This window comes from Sorex fumeus, unplaced genomic scaffold (assembly GCF_029834395.1).
Source record: "Sorex fumeus unplaced genomic scaffold, SorFum_2.1 ptg000075l, whole genome shotgun sequence".
Classification (NCBI taxonomy): Eukaryota; Metazoa; Chordata; class Mammalia; order Eulipotyphla; family Soricidae; genus Sorex; species Sorex fumeus.
This window is the reverse complement of record NW_026606132.1, coordinates 7,056,052-7,078,123: the sequence shown is the minus strand read 5'-3', so window position 1 is coordinate 7,078,123 and position 22,072 is coordinate 7,056,052. Positions and strand designations below refer to the sequence as shown.

The following is a 22,072-nucleotide window of genomic DNA, read 5'->3' as shown; positions in this document are numbered from 1 at the left end:
AAAAAATTGTTCTGCAGACTCCCATGTTCATTGCAGCACTATTCACCATAGCCAGAATCTGGAAACAACCTGAGTGCCCAAAAACAGAAAAATGGATAAATAAACTATAGCACATCTACATAATGGAATACTATGCAGCTGTTGGGGAAAAATGAAGTCATGAAATTTGCCTATAAATGGATTGACATGGAGAGTATCATGCTGAGTGAAATGAGTCAGAAGGAGAGGGACAGATATAGAATGACAGCATTCATTTGTGTATATAAAATATATATATAGTAGAAGACTAATGTCCATGGCCAGGGAAAACAGGGGTTAGGACTGGTCGATGCTTGGAACTAACAACAAGGATGTGTAGGGATGAGGGTAGGTAAATAGAGAAGAGACCAATATGACAATAATAGCTGGGAATAATCACTCTGGACAAGATCTGAAGGTTAAAATAGGTAAAGGGATGTTCTTGATAACCTTTCAGTATCAATATTGCAAACCACAAAAAGGAGAGAGAGAGAGAGAGAGAGAGAGAGAGAGAGAGAGAGAGAGAGAGAGAGAGAAGGAACTGCCATAGTGGAAGGCTGGGTGTGGGGATTGGGGTGATGGAAATTGATGCTAGGAAATCTACACTAATGGGCAGGATGGGTGTTGGAATACTGTATGACTGAAATCCAGTTATGAACAGCTTTGTAAGGGTCTATCTCACAGTGACTCAATTTAAAAAAGTTATAAAAATTGTGCCGGAGAGTGAGTACTGAGGTTAAGGCACTAGACACTGCATGTGACTGACCAATCTTGGTTCCATTCCTGACATCCCGGCATCACATGAAGTTCCCTCTAGCACCACCAATGGTCACTCATGAGCACAGACCCAAAAGTAGCCCTCGATATGACCTTAACTCCCATCCCATTTGAGGAGGATACTCAAGGTGCTGGTGAGGGGCCTATGAGGTGCTGAGTTACACCTCTTGGGTTACATACTCCTCACTCCTTTGAACTATCTCCCTGGCCAAAAACGTTTTTTAAAATATTTTTCCTACAAAGAACTTTTCTTTTTCTTTCTTTTATTTTCGCTTTCTGGGTCACACCCAGCGATGCTCAGGGGTTCCTCCTGGCTCTGCACTCAGGAATTACTCCTGGCTGTGCTTGGGGGACCATATGGGATGCTGAGAATCGAACCCGGGTTGGCCACGTGCAAGGCAAACGCCCTACCCGTTTTGCTATCGCTCCAGCCCTACAAAAGAGCTTTTCTGTGTCAGAAAGATAGTTTAGAAGTTAAGGTTCTTGCCTTGCAGGCAACTGACCCCAGTTTAATCCTGAGTAGAGTATGGCCCAGCCCCAAGCCCCACCCCTCAAAAAACGGGCTTTGCTTCTGGACATGGCATACAACCTACAAACTCATTAAAGGGCAAAGGTGAGCACAGCCCCCACCAGGCTCCAAATAAACAGGAAGAGGTTCTTAAAGATATTTTTGGTCATAAAGGGAAATCAGAAATCAAAAACTATTTTTGACTGGAGTACTGAAACATGAAGAACATTTAGAATTAAAATGCCATAAATAACAAAACAGAGGAAACTAACATGATCAGGCATGTGGAACAAATGGGAACAGAGAGAGAAAAATCAAATGGCGAAATCCAGCAAGAAAAGCAGAGTGGCAAATATTTGCCGAAGTCAAAGGTAAAACCTTGACATTCTTGTCCTTTGCCCCAATGTTCAATGATATTTTTGTTTTTAAAACATGAAGATGAATGTCCACTCAGTGCTCATTACAACAGCCCCCAAATAAAACACATGATAAAATACAAATTTACTTATTTGACTGAAAGCTCAAACAGGTCATTGCCAAGTTTGCAACTTTCCCACAATTACAAGAATTCTTTCATTTTTGAGAGATAGGCTCCCCCTACTCCCATCCATACCCCCAGTATGATGGCCAGGGATAGATAGCTTACAATCTGGTAATTTTTGTGTTATTCCTTGGGGAATACCCATTCTCCAAAATCAGAACTCCTATATCAAAAGTCATAAGGGACAAAGGATGAGTCCAGAGCCATAAAACATGACAACTCATGGGTCAGAGAGATGGGTCCAAGGGCTAGGGTACACTTTTAGCATGTGGGAGACCCTGGTTGAATACCTGGCACTGCATGTTTTCTGAGCACTGCTGGATACTCCCCCTCCCCCATGACAGTTCTGATAGATGCACATGGAGAACACTGAAAACTGCCAAACAAGGCATTCCAACAACTTACTCCCACAACCACCACTCCATTCTGTCCATCAGGAGGAGTGGTTCTCAGAGGACCCTATGTGGTGCTGGAGATTTGAACTGGGGTCGGTGGGATGCAAATCAAGATTTCTCATGACTATCCTGTTCATCGTTTCCCATGAATGGGCTTTCATACTTTTCCTTGTAAGTTATTTCTCTGATCCTAATTTGACCCACACCTAGACTACTTCATTGCACTGCACTCCAGAAACTTCTGTCCCATCTTGTCTAATGTTATGGATACTAACACTTTTGTCTTTGCATAGCTACCTGGACAATCTTTAAACCCTACCACCTTGAAGGCATCACTCTACTACAAATCTGCAGCTGTAATTTATTTACTTATTTGTATTTTGGGGTCACACCCGGAGATACACAAGGGTTACACCTGGCTTTGCACTCAGGAATTATTCCTGGCGGTGCTCGGGGGACCATATGGGATGCTGGGAATCGAACCTAGGTTGGCTGCATGCAAGGCAAATGCCCCACCTGCTGTGCTATCGCTCCAGCCCCTATGGCTTAATTTTTAAACATACCTTTATGAACCAATCCACAGAAAATTTTAGAGATGATCTAATAAGTTGCTTCCCGTTTTATAAACTGAGAGCCTGAAATGAGAGGTGATTTTGCCGAAAGGGATCAGAAGGTTATTGGGAGAACCTGGACTAGATTTCAAAACTCCTGATTTCTCCCCCTCAGCTCAATACATTTTCCACCACATGCTTAATGCATTTCTAAAAGCCTCCCAGATTGAATCAATGGCTCTCGCTCGAAGGAATGATTTTTATTTTCTTTGTTCCCCCTACAGCTCCTAGCCAGTTTAGTGAAATGCATGCACTTTAAGAATAAGTACTCCATAAACATCCACTGATTTCATTTTACAAAGTCCTCAGCCTCATACTTTATAATCTGGGGCTAGCATTCTTTCTTTATGTGCCAACAACTGGCCAGCCCTTGTCCAATTAATTAGCCATAGGGCAGGCTCTTCACAGCAGCTGCAGTTGACCACTATCTGCATAGAGATAGTAACTAACATACAAATGACAGTTCTTTGAAAAATGGAAGGCACGGTAAGTGGTATGGTAAGTGGCATGGTAAGGCAAGGTGGCACAATCCAACTTTCAAGTTCTGTAACAAAAAATGTTTACCAAGTACCCCACGTTCTATTTTAGTCAGGACAAACCAGGGAAGCAGTAAAAACCTAGTGGCTTAGGGGTCAAAGAGATAGTACAGGGGATAAGCAGTTGACGATGTATCCTGTCAAGCTGAGTTTAAATCCCTGGCACCACACAAATCCCCAGCACAGAATAGGGTCTGTGGTGTTGTGGATCAAGCCTGGACCTTCCACATGTTCGCTATACACTCCAGCTTTTTGAGCGATCTCCTTTGCTCCTCCGGTTGACTTGGGAGCAACTACCCTAGAAGTATCAGCACCCCAAGCAACAAAAGTTACTGCCCCGAAACTACTTCGTTCCAGAAACTATTTTAGGCTTGTATTTAGCATTATCTTCCCTTTCATTCACTGTGTGATTTTAGGTTTTCTGTGTTCTTTGGCCTAATTTGGTAGGATAGTTTTTGATTCTGGGAACGTTAAAACATTTTTCCTATAAATGAAAGGCAACCGCATCTCTGGTTTATGCCATTTTGGCTCCCAGAAGTCACCACTCTGCTTTCAGGGAGTGAAAGCAACCATGATAAACGTGGAAAATATCCTCATTCTTTCATTTTTACTTTATGAAGAAGCATGAAGTAGAATTTGAATTATTGTATTTGTCCTATTCTAGAGGGATTTTGCATCTCACAGAAACCTCTCAAGAACATCCACTGCAATGGTGCTGCCTGCTTCTGGGCTGAATCCCAGGACCTCACACACACCAGGCATGTGCTCCACCTCTGAGGCGCATCTCCAGACTCCACTTTGCCCTTTCATCAGAATTGATTCTCTGAGGGCTGTTACTTCCCTTTGATCCAAGTATGTAATGAGTGAGACAAACAAGGACAAGGATGTGGTTTACTTGCAGGCAAAATTCTGAAGTATGGTGCTCATCCTTAGGTAATCAGGAAAACACTCCAAGAAATCAAATCACCCTGTAATTTTATCTTAAACAGAGATGAAAAATGTGTTTGGGGTATAAATATGTTCTTTGGCTAGGGAAAGATCCAAAATGTTCATATTTAAGTTTTTTTCTTTTTTGTATGCTTGTGTATTTTGGGGGATTGGGGGTGGGCGAGTAGGGGTCCATACCCATCAGTGCTCAGTGCTCAGAGAACTTGAGTGCATGTCTCCTGCATGCAAAATGCTCAGCCTGTTGAGTTAATCTTCCCAGCCCCCACATTTAAGTTTTTCAAATGGTCATTGGGGGCCCAAGGGAGAGGCAAGGCAACTGCCTTTCCGGCACCAAGAAGGATCCGAATGACACTGTTAGGGATCCTCAGCTTCACAACAAAGTGTGTGATGGCTGCACACTGCAACCAAGAGTGTGCGCGCAACAAGACTCAAGGATATGATGCCAGGCAACCACTGCAGTCAAGCACGTGACCCCCCCCCCCTCCCGGTCATCACCACCACCAAAAAGATGGAAGGCAGGAATTTAAAAAATAGAATAGAAAGTGACACACAAAATCAGGTCAGCAGTTAACTGCAGATGAAGCCAAAGGGATGTACAATGATGGGGCAGAAGAATAGTTGGAGGAGTGATAAAATGATCCTATGTTCTGGTGGGGACAGTGGCTGTAGTTTACGCATCTGTGGAAACTCATCAGATTGTATGTCTTGAATGGATACAGTTTACTGTATATAAGTGCTATCCTAAGGTTGGTATTACCTTGATCTTGGTACACTGCTCCACAGAGTACATACGTGTATGCATGTATGTGTACATATAACTGCTGAACACTTTAAACTATACAAAACACACATGCAGTTATCTTGTCAATTATTAAATTGGAGCGATAGCACAGCGGGTAGGGCGTTCGCCTTACAAGCGGCCAACATGGCCGACCCGAGTTCGATTCCTCCGCCCCTCTCGGAGAGCCCGGCAAGCTACCGAGAGTATTCGATATGCCAGACACAGTAACAACAAAGTCTCCAATGGAGACGTTACTGGGCCCGCTCGAGCAAATCGATGATCAACGGGAGGGCCTTTACCTTTACCTTTTACCTTTACACTTTAAATACATGCAATTGTGTTATCAATTATTTCTTAATAAGGTGGGGTACAATGTTGACAGTTTATCTAACAAACAGAATTAATCTACAGGTGTACGTGCAAACTTTCACCCCTTCATATTATTTAGCTGCTTGGTAACTTCCCTTGGGTGTGCTTTACTGCACTGGAAAATTCTTTCCCATTTCATCCTTAAGAAAGACAGAATCTAGGCTGCAGGTTTTTTTTTTTTTTCACATCAGAACTGAGATTAATTCGGGGGCTGGACTGCCTTAGCCTTTCTGAGTCTGAAGGAGAAGTTGGACCTTTCTCCAGCACATGTGACGGTGCTGCAGAAAACACTGGTGTCCGAGCCAGGCCACGGGTGGGCGGCCACACTCCCCCCCAGCGCATGTGACTGTCGTGGTCCTATATGTTCAATGTTCAATGGGATTGAAGACACGGTTTGCATGCAGAAGGCCTGGGTTTGATCTCTGGCACAGTATAGTCCCAAGCAGGAGCTACCTCCACTGAGCATCAAGCCAGGAGCAGCTCCTGGTGGGGAGAGAGACAGAGAGAAGAGTGAGAGCAGTGGAGAAGGAGAAAGATTCTTAAATTCTTATGATCTAGAACGGAAAGGAGAAGAGGAAGAGCAGAAAAGAGAATGAGGAAAAGAGAGCAAAAGAGAGCCCATGAGAGAGCACACACGTGAGAAAGAGTGCTTCTTGTGACCTAGAAGGGAATCAGCCTATGCTCTGAAGATCTTACTTGACTGGCATCTGGAGACATAGAATTTCTAACAGGAGCTTAAAAGTTTCTCCTTTGTAATTTTTTGAGAATCGTCCATACTGTTTTCCAAAAGGGTTGAACCAGTCGGCATTCCCACCAGCAGTGAAGGAGGGTCCCTTTCTTGCCACATCCACGCCAACACAGGTTGCTTTTGTTCTTTTGAATGTGGGCCAGTCTCTGTGGTGTGAAATGATATCTCATTGTTGTTTTGATCTGCATCTCCCTGATGATTAATGATGTAGGATGGGGGGGGGGATACTGGGATTGGTGGGGGTGGAGAATGGGCACTGGTGGTGGGATGGGTACTCGATCATTGTGTAACTGAAACCCAAGCACAACAACTTGTAAGTCTACAACTGTACCTCATGGTGTTTCACTAATAAAACAAAAAAAGAGTTTCTCCTTTGGGTGACTGGAGAGATAGCACAGTGGTTAAGGTGCTTCTCTAACTTGGGTTTGAGCTCCAGCATCACATATGGTCCCTTGAGCACTGCCAGGAGTAATTCCTGAGTGCAGAGCCAGGAGGAACCCCTGAGACTCACCGGGTTTGACCCAAAACCAAAACAAAAAGTGTCTGCTTAGCTCCTAGAATCGGTTTCAGGATTTTATTTTTAGCTATTTGAAAATTGCAATAGGGCAGTTTTTCCAAAACTTGAAAAAGACTAATTTTATTCATTCAAACGCTTAGATTCACTGCTATGGCTTACAAATGCAAAAAAAAAATTCTTGGATTTCTAATTTATGTGTGTGAGAGAGCACACACCCTTTAGTCTGAGAAACTGGGGGAACAGCTGTTAACTCAGTTTACCTGGCAAGTGCAGATGATGGATTACATCTTGTGGCAGACACTCACAATGAGTTCACGAACAAGGATAACATGTAAAACTACATCTAGCAAAAGTTCACTGGAAAAAGTAATCCTTAATGTCTTCCCAATAAATCATGCATTTCATATTTGACAGGGATCAAGCAGCTGCATCCACTCAAAACTGAAAGTGAAGGACCAGACATTTATGAATCAAGTACTGAAATGTTATGTTATAGCAACGTTGTGAAAACCACCATGAGGATAAAACCTCTGTATTCCCAGCTCTCATTTCCTAAGTATTGAAAAAAAAGTAAATTTAAAATCCTGTGCCGGGAGATTACAAACTCTTAGAGTTAAATGACTATGGAGCATTTAATGTGTAATGTACAATCTCCAGGGAGTTTTTGTGTGGTTAAATCAAATATCAATTCTCCAAGCATTCAAATACTGACAAAGAGATTTGTTTGAATGGTCCTTTACCCCTGTGTAGATTTCATCATATTTAGAAAAGCATTTGGGCTGGAGAGAGCTCAGCAGGCTCTGTACAGACACCCAGGTTCAATCACTAGCACTCCCTGGACCCTTGAATACCACCACGTGCAGCCCCAGAGAGGTCCCTGAATACCTCAGGGTGTGACCCTGGAAGTCCTCAACCACTGTGTGGATGGCCCTGATTCTCCTTAGGGGCACATCAGGGCCTGAGCAGCACCATAGCCTAGACCCTTGTACTGGACCCAATAGTCCAGTTGGCTGAGGATCATCAAAGGGGCCCCTTGGCCTCTTGCATACTAGTTGGAAGGCTAAAAAGGACAAAGGGAAGCACATACAGATATTCCTATACATATATATGACTATATATTTTTTAAAAACATATATATGGGCTGGAGCAATAGTACAGTGGATTGGTGCTTGCCATGCCTTGCACATGGACTGCACCCATATGGTCCCATCGCCCCATCAGGAGAGATCCCCAAGTGCAGAGCCAGGAGTAGTTCGAGAACATCATCAGGTGTGTCCCAATACATATTATATTTGATATATATTTTTTACATAAGTAAAAGAGCAAAATGAGTGCAAGAGGTTAGGCGATGGCTAAAATGCTTACCTTGCACACATGAAACAGAGATTTCAATCTCCTGTAACTCCCTGCATGTGCCAATTCTCCAAGCATTCAAATACTGACAAAGAGATTTGTTTGAATGGTCCTTTACCCCTGTGTAGATTTCATCATATTTAGAAAAGCATTTGGGCTGGAGAGAGCTCAGCAGGCTCTGCACAGACACCCAGGTTCAATCACTAGCACTCCCTGGACCCTTGAATATCAACACGTGCAGCCCCAGAGAGGTCCCTGAATACCTCAGGGTGTGACCCTGGAAGTCCTGGGTCACAATCCTGGAAAGGATTGTGCCAAGTACAATCCTTTCCATTCTGCCATCTGTGATCCTCAGTGCTGCAAGAAACTTCTGGCCACACTTCAACAAAATGGGTGTGAGCATAGCTAAAAGGTGTGGACCTTGCAGGAATCACACTGTAAAAGATGTGGAAGCACCACAGCCAGGAGAGTGTAACACCCCAAAAGGATTTGTGCATACACCATGATATAGAAAAGTGTGAGCCCCCCCTCAATGTGCTCTGCCACATACAACCTCGAACAAGCACCCCAACTGGATGTGGGAGCACCACAGCTGTGAGTGTGTGTGTGTGTGTGTGTGTGTGTGTGTGTGCATGTGTGTTAAATCCCTGGTCCTTGCAACAGTGGCATTAATAGAAGGAAGGGAAGGTGGGGTGGTAATGAAGGACAAGTGACCCAGGTGGTTTAAATATGTAGGAATAGCCATTTCCAGGAGAGCAATAGCATCCTTCAGCCCTGTTCTTTTTTTTTAAATTTTTATTAGTGAAACACCATGAGGTACAGTTGTAGACTTACAAATTTTTGTGCTTGGGTTTCAATTATACAATGATCAAGTACCCATCCCTCCACCAGTGCCCATTTCCCACCACCACGGATCCCAGTATCCCTCCCAACCCCCATACTCCCCATCCCACCCTGTCTCTGTGGGAGGGCATTCCCCTTTGTTATCTCCCTCCTTTTGGGTGTTGTGGTCTGCAAAAGAGGCACTGAGTGGCAATCATGTTCGGTCTATAGTCTATTTTCAGCATGTTTCTTCCATCCTGGGAGGATCCTCCCAACACCCTTTATTTGGTGCTCCCTTCTCTATCTGAGCTGCCTTTTCCCCTAGTATGTGTCAGCCCTGTTCTTTCAACCTGCAAACCAAATCTGGTCCTTGGAAATCTCCTGTTGATCTGCCAAAAGAATTCTCTCCAATCAAAGCATCAGAATAGGATGCACTAACTAAAACCAGTTCATTTTAGGGTCTGTAGAAATAATAAAGCAGGTAGGACACTTGACTTGCACACAGCTGACCCATGCTTGATCCCCAGCACCCTGTATGGTCCCCTGGGACCTACCAGGAGTGATTCCTTAGTGTGCAGCCCTGAGCACTGTTAGGTGTGGCCCAAACCAAAAATACTGAAAAATTTTAAAGTGGTTAATTTCATAACATTGGACTTAGTGAATGAAATACTACCTACATTCTTTTCACTTCTGTCTTAGCCATTGTCAATGAAGTATTTCCCCCATTTTCCCTGGTCTTTAAGAAAAAGTTGAAGAACTCTGTATTAGACGCAGCAGGAAAAGGAGGCTGCCTACGACAATGCACATACTCATTAGAAGGCAATAATGAGGAACGGGCACAAAAACTGCTTAAAAACACACCCCTCGGCAAGGGTACAATTTTCTCATTTGTTCAAATAGCAAGCCTTTGGCAAGGAGTCTCCATATTCATTATTCCCCTGAAGATGTGATGTGTGCTGGGCCACTGGCTGCAGAGCCCAAATCACTTCCCATTCCCCAATTTCCATAATCTCTATGATCGACAGAAAGCCTCTCTAACCCTCCAGCCTTGGTTCACTCCATTGTGTGGTGATGCTGCGACCTTGGGTAACACCACCTCAATCTTTCCCGCACTTGCTCAGGAATGCTGTGGCCCTGCCCTGATTAGGCAGAGAAAGGAGACTGGCACACTCATGGCAGAGTGACTGATGAAGTAGACAGTGAGCTCAGAAACGGGGGCAAGGGAAGAGTGAAAAGGATCCAAAATAGGCACCGAGGGTGCAATAGATGCACACACACACACACACACACACACACACGGAACAACACAAGTGTGGGCATGGGGTCTGGAGGGGTTTCAGCAGTAGAGCACATGCCATGCCCTGCATGTATGAATCCCTGAGTTTAATTTCTGAAATTCCATGGGCTCCCAAGCACCCAAGTGTGATCCAAAAACAAACAGGGGCAAGAGAGACAGTACAGAGGCTAAGACATTTGCCCTGCATGCAGCTTACCCGGGTTCTTCCCCTGACATCCATATGGTATCCCAAGCCACAGTAGGAGTGATCCCTGTGCACAGAGGCAGGAGTAAACTTTAAGTACCACTGGGCATGCCACCTCAAAAAATAGCACCAGAGCAAAAAAAGTAACTCCAACTGCTAATGGAAAGTAAAAGAAGAGTAGGGGAGAACAAGCTGCCTCCTTGGCCTAAGAACATACATTTTTTTATAGTGGCAAATTAAAACGATTTTGTTTGTGCGTGTTAAAAAATGCCATACCATCAGCCTGTGAAGCAATTTAATTTCCTAAGTTTAAAAGCAGATGCAATCTTTCAGATTCCCTTCCCACATTTTTAATGAACATTTCATTGTATAAAGAGAAAAATAGGTTCATGCAACAATAATGCTAATTCTGGTCTTCCAGTTTGCGTAAAGAGACTTTAAAAGTTCCTTTTAGACTATTATAACTCCGGCATACACAGTAGAAAGCTAGCACGACCTTCTGAGGTATCAGCCTGTGATTTTTTAAATTATTTTTTATCCCTCCACCAGTGCCCATTTTCCACCACCACAGGCCCCAGTATCCCTCCCACCCCCCATCCCCATCCCCCCTTGCCTCTGTGGCAGGCCATTCCCTTTTGTTCTCTCTCTCTCTCTCTCTCTCTCTCTCTCTCTCTCTCTCTCTCTCTCTCTCTCTCTCTTTTGGGTGCTGTGGTTTGCAAGAGAGGCATTGAGTGGCAATCATGTTTGATCTATAGTCTACTTTCAGCATGCTTCTCCCATCCTGGGAGGATCCTCCCAACACCCTTTATTTGGTGCTCCCTTCTCTATCTGAGCTGCCTTTTCCCCTAAGCCTCCAAGCCATGGGAGTAAACCTCCTGGTACTTATCTCAGCTATTCTTGGGTGTTAGTCTCCTATTTTGTTACTTTATGTTCCCCAGATGAATGTAATCTTTCTGTGTCTCTCCCGCTCTTTCTTGACTCATTTCTCAGCCTGTGATTTTGCTGTGATGTGATCAGGAATGTATTTACATGAACCGAGATGGAGCAGTTTATTGTATACCAAGGCTCTACTGAGGATTCTTGTATATGTGGCCAGCCATTGGCAGATTTATGCAACATGTAACTGCATTCATGTTTGATATGCCTTGACTTACCCCAGAGGCCAGGAGAACTTAAAACTGAGAACTTGATGAAAGAGTTTCCCCACCCTTAATGTCCAATTTTCTGTCTGTGTGTTTGTGAACTGTCACATGTGCAGGGATTGCCCAGAACTCTTTGTCCCCTCCCCCCACTTCACTCCCGTTGTTTATGCAATGGGCTGGAGTGATAGCACAGCGGGTAGGGTGTTTGCCTTGCACACAGCCGACCTGGGTTTGATTCCTCTGCCCCTTGCAGAGAGCCCAGAAAGCTACCGAGAGTATCCCGTCTGCATGGCAGAGCCTGGCAAGCTCCCCGTGGCGTATTCGATATGCCAAAAACAGTAACATGAAGTCTCACAATGCAGACGTTACTGGTGCCCGCTCAAGCAAATCGGTGAATGGAAGGACAGTGCTACAGTGCTACAGTGTTTATGCAATGAGTAGGGTTGGTTGTGGTTCCATACATTTCAATTGTGTAGCTCAAGTAGACTTGGTTGCCATGCTCTTGAGATCGCGCCCTTGTTGTGGTGCCAGATATCATAATAGCAGGGCCACAAGGTCACACTCAGCCTGTGGGGCAGTGCTGGGGATAAACTGGCAGTGTCATGCCTGTGAAGCAGGTACTCCTCCGTCAACACACACACCCAGGCCCTTAATATTCACTTTCAAGAAAGCAAACAATATGAAAATGTCCTGGACTGCTCACATTGTACTTTTTTTAAATTGCAGCTTGCTTGAGCGGGCCCAGTAACGTCTCCATTGGAGACTTTGTTGTTACTGTGTTTGGCATATCGAATACGTCACGGGGGGCTGGAGTGATAGCACAGCGGTAGGGCGTTTGCCTTGCCTTGCATCCAAATTGCAGCTTAAGAAATATAATTACAATGGTGTTAAAGTTTACAGTACCAATGTACAAAGTTATTGTACCCCACCACCACATTTTCTGAAACCAGGAAACACTTGGCCGTCCCTGTATCCTTTAATAGAGCTGTAACCTTTACTACAGGCTCCACCATAAAAGCTTGCCTCTTTTTGAGAGACAAGTCAAAAGTTATTTTTCTTTAACTTTTTTATTGTTTTGGGGTCACACTTTTTGGTGCTCAGGGCTTACTCCTAGCTGCACTCAAGGATGACTCCTGGCAGTGTCTCTGGGGACCATACAGTGTGCTGGGGTTTGAACCGGGGTCAGTCACATGCAAAGCAAAAGCCCGACATGCTATACTATCGCTCCAACTCCTAAAAGTTCTTGACTGTGAAGTGTTCATTAGGAAACAAAAGGTTTACATAGAGGCTGGAGTACAGTGAGTAAAGTGTTTGCCTTATACAAAGCCTAGGTTCGATCCCCCGTACCCCATAGAGTTTCCCTGAGCCCCACTAGAAGTGATGCCTGAGCACAGAGCCAGCAGTAAGCCATGAATGCTGCTGAGTATTAGTCAAATCCCCACACCCCAAAAAGTCCAAAACTTATCTATATATGGAGACCCTAAATGTTCACACTGAACTCTGACATGGACACAATCTGTAACCGTGCATCAGGTGTTTGACCTCTCTAAGCATCACCGGATATTATTAAGTGTATCCACAGCACAACAACAAGCATACAAGACCTAGTGTGGGACCCTCCCCACATTACCTCTACCATCACCACCACAAAGTACATAAACAAAACAAAAGCTTTTACGCAGCAAAAAAAAGAAAAAAGGAACTACCACAAAAAGTCAGCTTAGTGATTGTGAGAAAATATTCATACATCACACAGCCAACCAGGTGTTGCTATTCAAACTATATATAAAAAAAAAATCCACACCACTGAACAACAGAAAGCAGCAACTCAAACCCCAAAAAATGGTCAAAAGATCTGAATAACCACTTCTCCAGAGAACACGTACAGATGGCCTATGCACACATGAAAACCATCAGATGAAAATTTGCTATCAGGAAAGTGCAAATCCAAAACAGACAGGAGTCCAGCTCACACCTGTGAGAGTGGCCTGTAATTAAAAGTTTGGAAACAAGTGGGGACAGAAGCGTCAAGAAAAATGAACCCCGGATCTCTGTTGATGGAAATGTCAACTGGTGGAGCAACTAAGCAAAATGTTACGGAGATTCCATTAAAACAAATTAAAAGGGGGGCCAGAGATAAAGTAGCAGGTAGAGCACTTGCCTTGCACACAGCTGAACCTGATTTTTGGCAACAAATGTGGTCTGCTGAGCCCTGCTACAGTGATCCCTGGGCACAAATCCTGGAGTAATTTTTGAGTACCACTAGATGTATCCTCAGAACAAACAAAAAGCCCCACCAAACAATAAAATTCCATATAATCCGAAATTACCATTCTCAGGCATTTATCCAAATGGTAGAAAAATATAACCTGAAAAATATTTGCACCCTTATGTACAATAATATTATTCCCAATAGTCAAAACACGGGACCCATCTAAATGTCTATCATCCAAACATGCCTGGATAAAGCAAGTGTGGCCTAAATACTGAGTGGAACACTACTCTGCCATTTAAAAGATGAAATTGTGCCCTTGGATATTCAGCTGATTAGGAAAATAAAACTAATCAGGAAGTGAAATATAATAACTTGATAGTTTTACTCATATGTGGAATCAGAACAGTATAGCAAAAAACAAAACTAGCCAAACCAAAAACCTTATGTCCTACATCCCTTGAGAATCAGAGGGAAAGTGGAGGGAGGAATGGGAGGAATGAGGACAGGGGTCTTTTGGGTGCTTGGATGGCACTGGAACTTTTGCGGTGAATGTAGTGAGAAGTATAGACAAAAATAGGTATGACGCTAACTCCCTGAAATTCCATAACATTTAAAACCAACAATAAATTTAAAATTTTAAGGTTTTTTAGAGAAAAATGAGACATTGTCACTAATTTGTGGTGATGGAGTTTAACTGATTTTTGTATTATCTACGTTTTATTCGGAGAGCCCAGCAAGCTACCGAGAGTATTCGATATGCCAGACACAGTAACAACAAAGTCTCCAATGGAGACGTTACTGGACCCGCTCGAGCAAATCGACGATCAACGGGAGGGCCTTTACCTTTACCTTTACCTACGTTTTATGGTATTTTCTGATTTCCTAATATAAAAATATAGATTCTTGTTATGAAAAAGCTATGTTTTTGGTTGTTTTATTTTTGGATCACACCCAGCTGTGCTCAGGGTCTACTTACGGCTTAGTGCTCTGGGGCTGCTCCCAGTGGCAATCAGACTTCAAACCCAAGAGAGATATATATATATACATATATATATGTATATATACATATATATATACTCCTGCACATTAGCTATGTCTCTCACCCTTTAAAAATTAAAAATTACCTTCTTCGAGGGCAGGAGAAATATTACAATGGGTAGGGCACTTGCCTTGCATATTAAAGACCCAGGTATGATCCCTGGCAACCCGAATCTGTTAGGAATGATCCCTGAGCACAAAACCATGAGTAAGCCCTGAGTACAGCTGGGAGTGATCCCAAGGTCCCCATTATCTTTTTAGGGACAGAGATGTGATTCAGTGGCAGAGCACATAAACACATCAGAGGTCCTGGGTTCGATCCCTGGCATCACAAAAAAATCACATTTTCAAAAGGACTAATGTGTTCTTGGAAGTTTGATCATGTCTATCAAGTCTACTCTAAATAACTTAAGGAGAGACAGACAAATGAAGCAGTATAACGATACATGTCTATACACAGTGGTTGATTACTCAAGTGGCTGATTGCTATAGTCAGAACCAGGACATTATTATTATAATCAGAATCTATGGCTTTCAGTCCGATGTGGAAATCAAAACATGCATTTTCTCTAAATAACATTTCTTCCCCCCCCTTAACATCCTGACTCTTGAGAATCATGGTTAAAATTCCTTTCCAATTTAAAGTAAATGAAATGAAACATGAGGTCTTTCTTAAACCCACAAAAAAATGCTTGCCAGACAAAATATGATTGCTGTTGTACTGTTTTTTATTTTTCCTCTTTTTATGCTCTAAAACACAACACATCAAAGTAAAAATGAATATTTAACTGTCAAAACAAAACTCAACCCCCCCCAACAAGTCTGGAAAATTCGAGTATGAATTTGATGACTTTGTTATAAAAACAACTTCCATTGAAAACACAAACGTTTAAATTGTGTTAAAGATGACAAAACCAAATGTGGTCAGTCATTACCAAGTTCCATAGAACAGTCCTTAGGAAAGTTATGTGAACCTCTAATAAGATACAAACTCAGTTTCATAGTCACTAAGACACTATTTGAAAAATTCAAGTAAGATTGAAAACAAAGTTCTCCAAAATGGCAATCAGTCTTGATTTGAGTAGGGTTCTAGAGCGTTTGATGTTGAACTCAAGTCTCCTCAACTAAGGCAGGTACACCTCTCCATTCTCTACCTGTATATACTTTACTGTCAACATTCTCTCAGGTTACTTCTTTCCAGTAACAGTTACTCACCTCTGCAGTAACTCAGTTATGAGAGTGAAGTTCAAATATCATTGTGACACTTTTAATTTTTTGTGGGGTCACATATGGCAATGCACAGAGGTTCCTCCTGGCTCTGCACTCAGGAATTACTCCTAGTGATGCTCTGGAGACCATATGGGATGCTGGGAATCAAACCCGGGTCAGTCACGTGCAAGGCAAATGCCCTACCCACTGTGCTATCACTCCAACCCCGTGACACTTTTAATTTTAATTATTGTCGTTATTTTTGTTTGGGGGCCACATCTGGCTGTGTTTATGGCTTATTCTTGGCTCTGTGTTCAGGAATTACTCCTGGCAGTGCTCAAGGAACAATACGGCATGGCAGGAGATCGAACCTGGGTCAGCCACATGCAAGGCAAATCCCTACCCACTGTACTATTGTTCTGGATCCCCCATCGGTCCACTTTTTAATCTGTGCAATCTTAGACAAGACTTAACTAATTGTAATATATGAAAAATATTCATCATAACTACCATGCTGTGAGGATCCAATTACAGAATGGGTATAAATTCAACTTGTACATTTTCTGGAACTATGGTAGCCCTCAAGTCACACTGGTTCTCTTCCCACTTCCCCACTTTCCTGGCCACTTGAATGCAGAGTGATCAAATTTAATGTTCATGGTTTTAATTACTCTCCAGCAGGCTCAATGGTATATAGGACACATAGTAATTTTAACTATGTTAAGTAAGATTTGAGTGAATCCTGCCACAAGGGAGATAGTATGGTAATATGCTGAGAACCTAAGTTCTGAGGAGGAAAATGACCTTCATTTTGAGGTATACCACCAACCCTGATCATCTGGGGCAAGTTCCTTTCCCTCTGAGTCCTGTTCTTCACTTAGGAACTCAAAATTATATGTATATATATATATATATGGTACAGAATAAGTACCATAAATGATAGTATTACTCTTCTAATTATTCCGATCATAAAGGATAACTAGTCTTTTAAAAAAGACTAACACAGTGAACTTGGACTGGAGCAAAAGCACAGTGGGCATTGCCTTACATGTGGCCGACCGGGGTTTAATTCCTCCGTCCCTCTCGGAGAGCCCAGCAAGCTACTGAGAGTATCCCGCCCGCATGGCAAAGCCTGGCAAGTAACAAAGCCTCACAATGTAGACGTTATTGGTGGCCACGGGAGGACAGTGCTACAGTGTAAAAGAGTGAACTCAGCTAATTCCTCAATCATATCTGCTCCGGAGGCACAGCTACATGAAGATAGATCAGTAGCTTAGAGTACCTACTTTATAATTGATTTCTAGTTAGGTGTGTTCAAGCACCCCAAGTAAAAGGGTGTGAGCCCCTCCAATGAGCACCACAACTAAAAGCATGTATGAGCAACATGGCCAGGAAATGTGGCATCCAGCAAACATGATAACAGACTGTGTGTGAGCATCAGAACTAAAGTGATAAATATCACTCCAGAGGCCCCTTGGCTGAATGTGTGAGCATCGCAACCTGATAGGTGATCCCCGGTGAACCCCACAGGGTCCAACACCACAATTGAGCCTGTGTATGAGGCCTGGTCATCTCCTAATATCAATTAGGAGAAGAAGGAAGGCAGAAAGACAAGATTATTGTTCTTGACTCTGTGAAGTCCATTTTCGAGAAGAAATTATACCCACCTCAACAATGATTGACATTTTGGGTTGGAGAAATTTTCTTTTTGGTACTGCAACTATGTCCTCTACCCACAAGACACCAATAGCATGCCACACCCCAAGCTGTGAGAACCAAACAGGCATTGCTGGATGTCACCTGCAGGGCAAAGTCACCTAATTTTTGTTGTTATTGTTTTGGGGCTACGTCTGGTGGTGCTCAGAGGTTATTTCTGGCTCTTCACTCTGGAGTGACCCCTGGTTGCTCAGGGGAGCCACACCACATGTGGTGTCAGGAATAGATCTAGGGTTGGCCTTGTAGAAGGCAAGTGCCTTTCCCCTGTACTACTTCTCTGACCCCAAAGCTGTCTTATTTGAAAACAACAGTCCAGCACTATGAAGGAACAGGGTATTCCTCAAAACTGAGGATGTAGCCCTACAATGGGCAAACATTTACCCGGGCTGTTAGTTACTACTACTCGCTCTACTTGGCTCCAACACCCATTATTATCATCCATAATCCAAAGCTATCCACAGGAATATAATTGGGGCAAGATAATATCCTGTCCGAGGATGTGTGAAGTCACAGGAAGGGGAGCTGTGCTGGCCATCTGCTTTCACCACTCCGCTTGAGTGAGGCCAACACCAAACTCAAACCAAGAAACTGCAATATCCTGTCAACTTTATATAAAATTTGTCCTTTTGTTCAAAAGCCCATAGACTTTGAAGTGAGTCATAAAGCATCTTACCCCGAGTGAAAAAAACACACCTTATTTAGGAAGGTGAGATGGAATGTATTAGCAATTCCCTGGTAAAATATGAACATACGATTTGCATGGCCGAAGCATGCTTAATGAACCATGCTTAATAAAGTTTTAGGCAGACACTTGATATCTAACAGACACTAGGCAGCTTCTGAGCCACAATTTCACAATTTTACTCCGGGCATCCGAAGGCAGGAGCCATTTCAAATTCGGGAATCCCTGCACCTCTATCCTTCCAACAGAGGCAAGGGAAGGCAGGAGCCATTTCAAATTCGGGGATCCCTGCACCTCTATCCTTCCAACAGAGGCAAGGACTCAGTAGACGTTTGTTGAATAAGTGAATGGCCATGCATTCTACTTAATTAGGTACTCTTTTGACCAAGAAAACTTTCTTTGCTCTCCTCCAACAGAAGCTGAAAGAAAAGATCTTTTACAAGAAAAGAATTAGTCTACTCCCTAATCCAAACAAGTGGAAAGTTCAATTAATGAGGGGAGGGGGGGAGAGATACTGAAGGCAAAAGTTGGGGGAGAGCAGCCAGAAATATAAGGTCTGCAAAGTTCAAGCAAGCATGAACATTTGTTCTACTTTCACAAGGTTATAAAAGCTAATGTTGCTGACACCAGAGAGGGGAAGAGGGTGGGGCGCCTGCAAGAAGGGAACCCCTAGGTGGAGCACAGGAAAACAGGGACGCCTCCCAGAAAGGTTAGCTTCCATTCCTCCAGATTCTTTTTTTTTTTTTTAAATATCTCAACTTTAGGGATGAGGGTCAATTTGTTCCACAAAGACAAGTAACAAATCATTCTGCAAATAAATGGATGTCAGCAAAATCCTTTAGGGACATTTAGAAATGTATTTAATCATGTTCTTGTTGATTTCTAAAAGTTTTAATCTCTCAACCCTCTCCCAGTGCTGCACAGCAACAATGATTCTCAAAAAGCTGGGTAAGTGACACTCCAGTTACTCCTTTTGTCTGGAGAAATTTCAGGTCCCCCACCCTTTGGCATACTTCTCTCTGTGAAAGATTTTACCACTTCCCACATCCTATTCATGGGTGAAACACACCAAGCAGATTTAAATGGACTTTCAAAACACTATTTTCTGGCACTTGCCTGTGTGTAGAATGGGTATCACATTAGCATTAGAAATAGTAAACACAATAGTGTTGACTAAGTAGTGTTAATTTATAAAATGTATTTTCATCAATCTTTGAGAACCCAAAATCTATTTTTACATAAACATTTCCAGTGAATAAATAGACAATAATTATCTGACTTCAGTGCTCCATTAACTTGGTACATATTCAATTAGCTTCAAAGCACTGACACCACACAAGAGGAATTTTACTAAGTTAAGCCTCACACCAATTAAAAAATATTTTTCAGTCAAAAATCTAGGCTTGGTTGAAAAAGAAAAACACCATTTCTCCAGAATTTCAATGAGATCAACAGATTAAAATTCTAAAACTTTGTAGGTTAATCTCTATGACCCATATGCTTAATTGTAAGGTGGGCTATTCAAAATCATAGGCTATCTATCTGATCACTTTCCTGTTGCATAAAGATTATATGTGCTCTTCAAAACGTTAAAGAAGCATTTCAGTAGAGACTGAAGGTAAAGATTAGATTGGAACCGTATGCAACCAAAATGGAAAAGCCTGTATAGCCTCACCACATGAAAGGACTAAGGCCTTTAAAGTATGTATTCTTCCTAAAGCAAATGTGAGTTTCCAAAGGCAAAGGTACCATTGCAGAAGCTCTTGCTCCTCTAGTGTGAAGGATGGGGAGGGTTAGGTTTCTGGCCATGAGCTGGGGAGAAATGCTTCTGCCAAATTTCAAAGGGCCTGTATTTTAAACGGATGCTAGTCTGCAAATGTCTTCACTTTCATGGAGCAACAATAAAATTTACCTTAAATCTGTCTTAATCAAGATAAGGCAAAATACCGTATTCCTGCTGCTCTATTCACTTGCCACAGATCTGATAACCCAGGGAAGAATTACGGGCAATTACAAAATGATGGCTCCAATTAGAAAACCTGGATCTATTCCAAATCCAAACCAAAGGCGCCTCAGATCATCTCGTTGGAATAATTTAAATGAATATTAAGGACTTCACGCCAAGGCATACGTTCACTCTACTCCTACTCCTCTGAAAGCCAAGTAAAATACTACAACATGTCTCTTGCCCTTCGGAAAATTCATTAAACAAACCTTTGGAGTCCCCTAATAAGCCTGTTCTCTTCTTTTCCCAGTGGGTTTTCCTAGTACCGTGATTTTTTTTAATTGTAAAGGGAGAGCAAAACCAGCCTGAGAACCGCACACAATTCGCCCCCCCCCCCCCCCCGCCGCCAATACAGAAAACCCGGCGCTGAAAACGACCCATTCAAGTCCGTCCTGGCTGATTTTTCAAACCCCTGCCTAGCCCTGGGCTAGTGACTGAGAAGGGACCACTAGGAAAGGACGAGAAACTTCGAAAGCAGATATCTCTCCTGCCAAGCCTAGAACAGACGGCACCTCCTCGTAGGAATTGCACGCAGTTCAAGACGGGAAGGTCACACCCTGCAGTTTGGAAAACCCACCTCCGAGGGCTCCCCACAGAGCTGGAATCCCCCCGCTCCCCATCCCCACCTCTACCCTTCTCCCCTCCCCCCCGTGCAGCCGACCCTTCCCCTCCTGTGACCCCTCACGGCCTCCCCTTCGAGAAAATCCCGGCGGACCTCCCCCTCACCTACACACCCTCTCCTCCCCATCCCCCACCCCTACCGCGTCGCGCGAACCACCGCAGGGCCCCCCACCCCCTCGCGGCCCCACCATCCCGGCCCTTCGAGAAAATCCAGGGGAGGGGGCTCCCACTTCACCTTCACCCGCTCCCCGCGCCAAACTCCCCGGGTGGAAAGAGCTACCTAGAGTGCCCCCCGCCCCGTCCCACCACGGCCCCCCCGCCCAGGCCCGCCACCCGGGGGCACAAAACCGAGGGCCCCCCCGCACTCCCTCCTCACCCGTTCACGGACGAGAAAAAAGAGAACCCCCCACCCCAACCCACCGCCTCCCGGCGCCCCGACTCCCAGGCAGGGCGAACGCCCGAGGCACGCCCCCGAGGGGACTCCCCCGCCCGCGTCCGCCGTCCGGCCGGCTGCAGGCCGGTGCGCACCCCCCCACCCCCACCGCAGCACCCCACTCCGGGTCCCCTCGCACCCCGCGCCGAGAGAAAGCGGGCTTACGGCTGGGATGCTGGCCCGCGCCGCGCTCCCGCCGGCGGCCGCCGCTGCACCGACTGAGCCCCGGGCCGGCCGGGCGGGGGATGTAGGGCGCGGAGGGGCTCGAGAGGAGGGGCGCGCGGGGGAGGCGGGGAGGGAGGGACGGAGGGGGGAGGGAAGGAGGGAGGGAGGGCGCGGGGCGGGGCGGGGCGCGCGCCAACCCGCGCTCTGCCCGCGGGGGCTGCGGTGCGGGGGGCGCGCACGCTTCCACGCGGGAGCCGCTCGGCGGGGGGGGGCGCGCACCCAAAAGGGCCCCGCTCTTGGGAGCCACCCGGTCGCCACCGCCACCCCCTCGGGGACGCTGGGGGAAGGGGGCCGCGAGGTGGTGGTCCCCAGGGGGCTGATCTCAGCGGGAGATCCGGAGGATGGAGGGCGGGAGATGGAGGTGGTGTGTGTGGGGGGGTG

At 44.6% G+C, this 22,072-nt stretch overlaps 1 protein-coding gene across 2 annotated transcripts in view; it reads right to left on the bottom strand.

Annotated features, from left to right (window-relative positions):
• FHL1 (four and a half LIM domains 1) overlaps positions 1-21,775 on the bottom strand; it is a 75,805-nt gene extending 54,030 nt beyond the window's left edge. For both annotated transcript variants that reach the window (XM_056130309.1, XM_056130310.1), the window contains exon 1: positions 21,632-21,775. The gene's annotated coding sequence lies outside the window, so the exon portion shown is untranslated. The remainder of the gene's footprint in view (positions 1-21,631) is intronic.
• Positions 21,776-22,072: the final 297 nt, after the last annotated feature.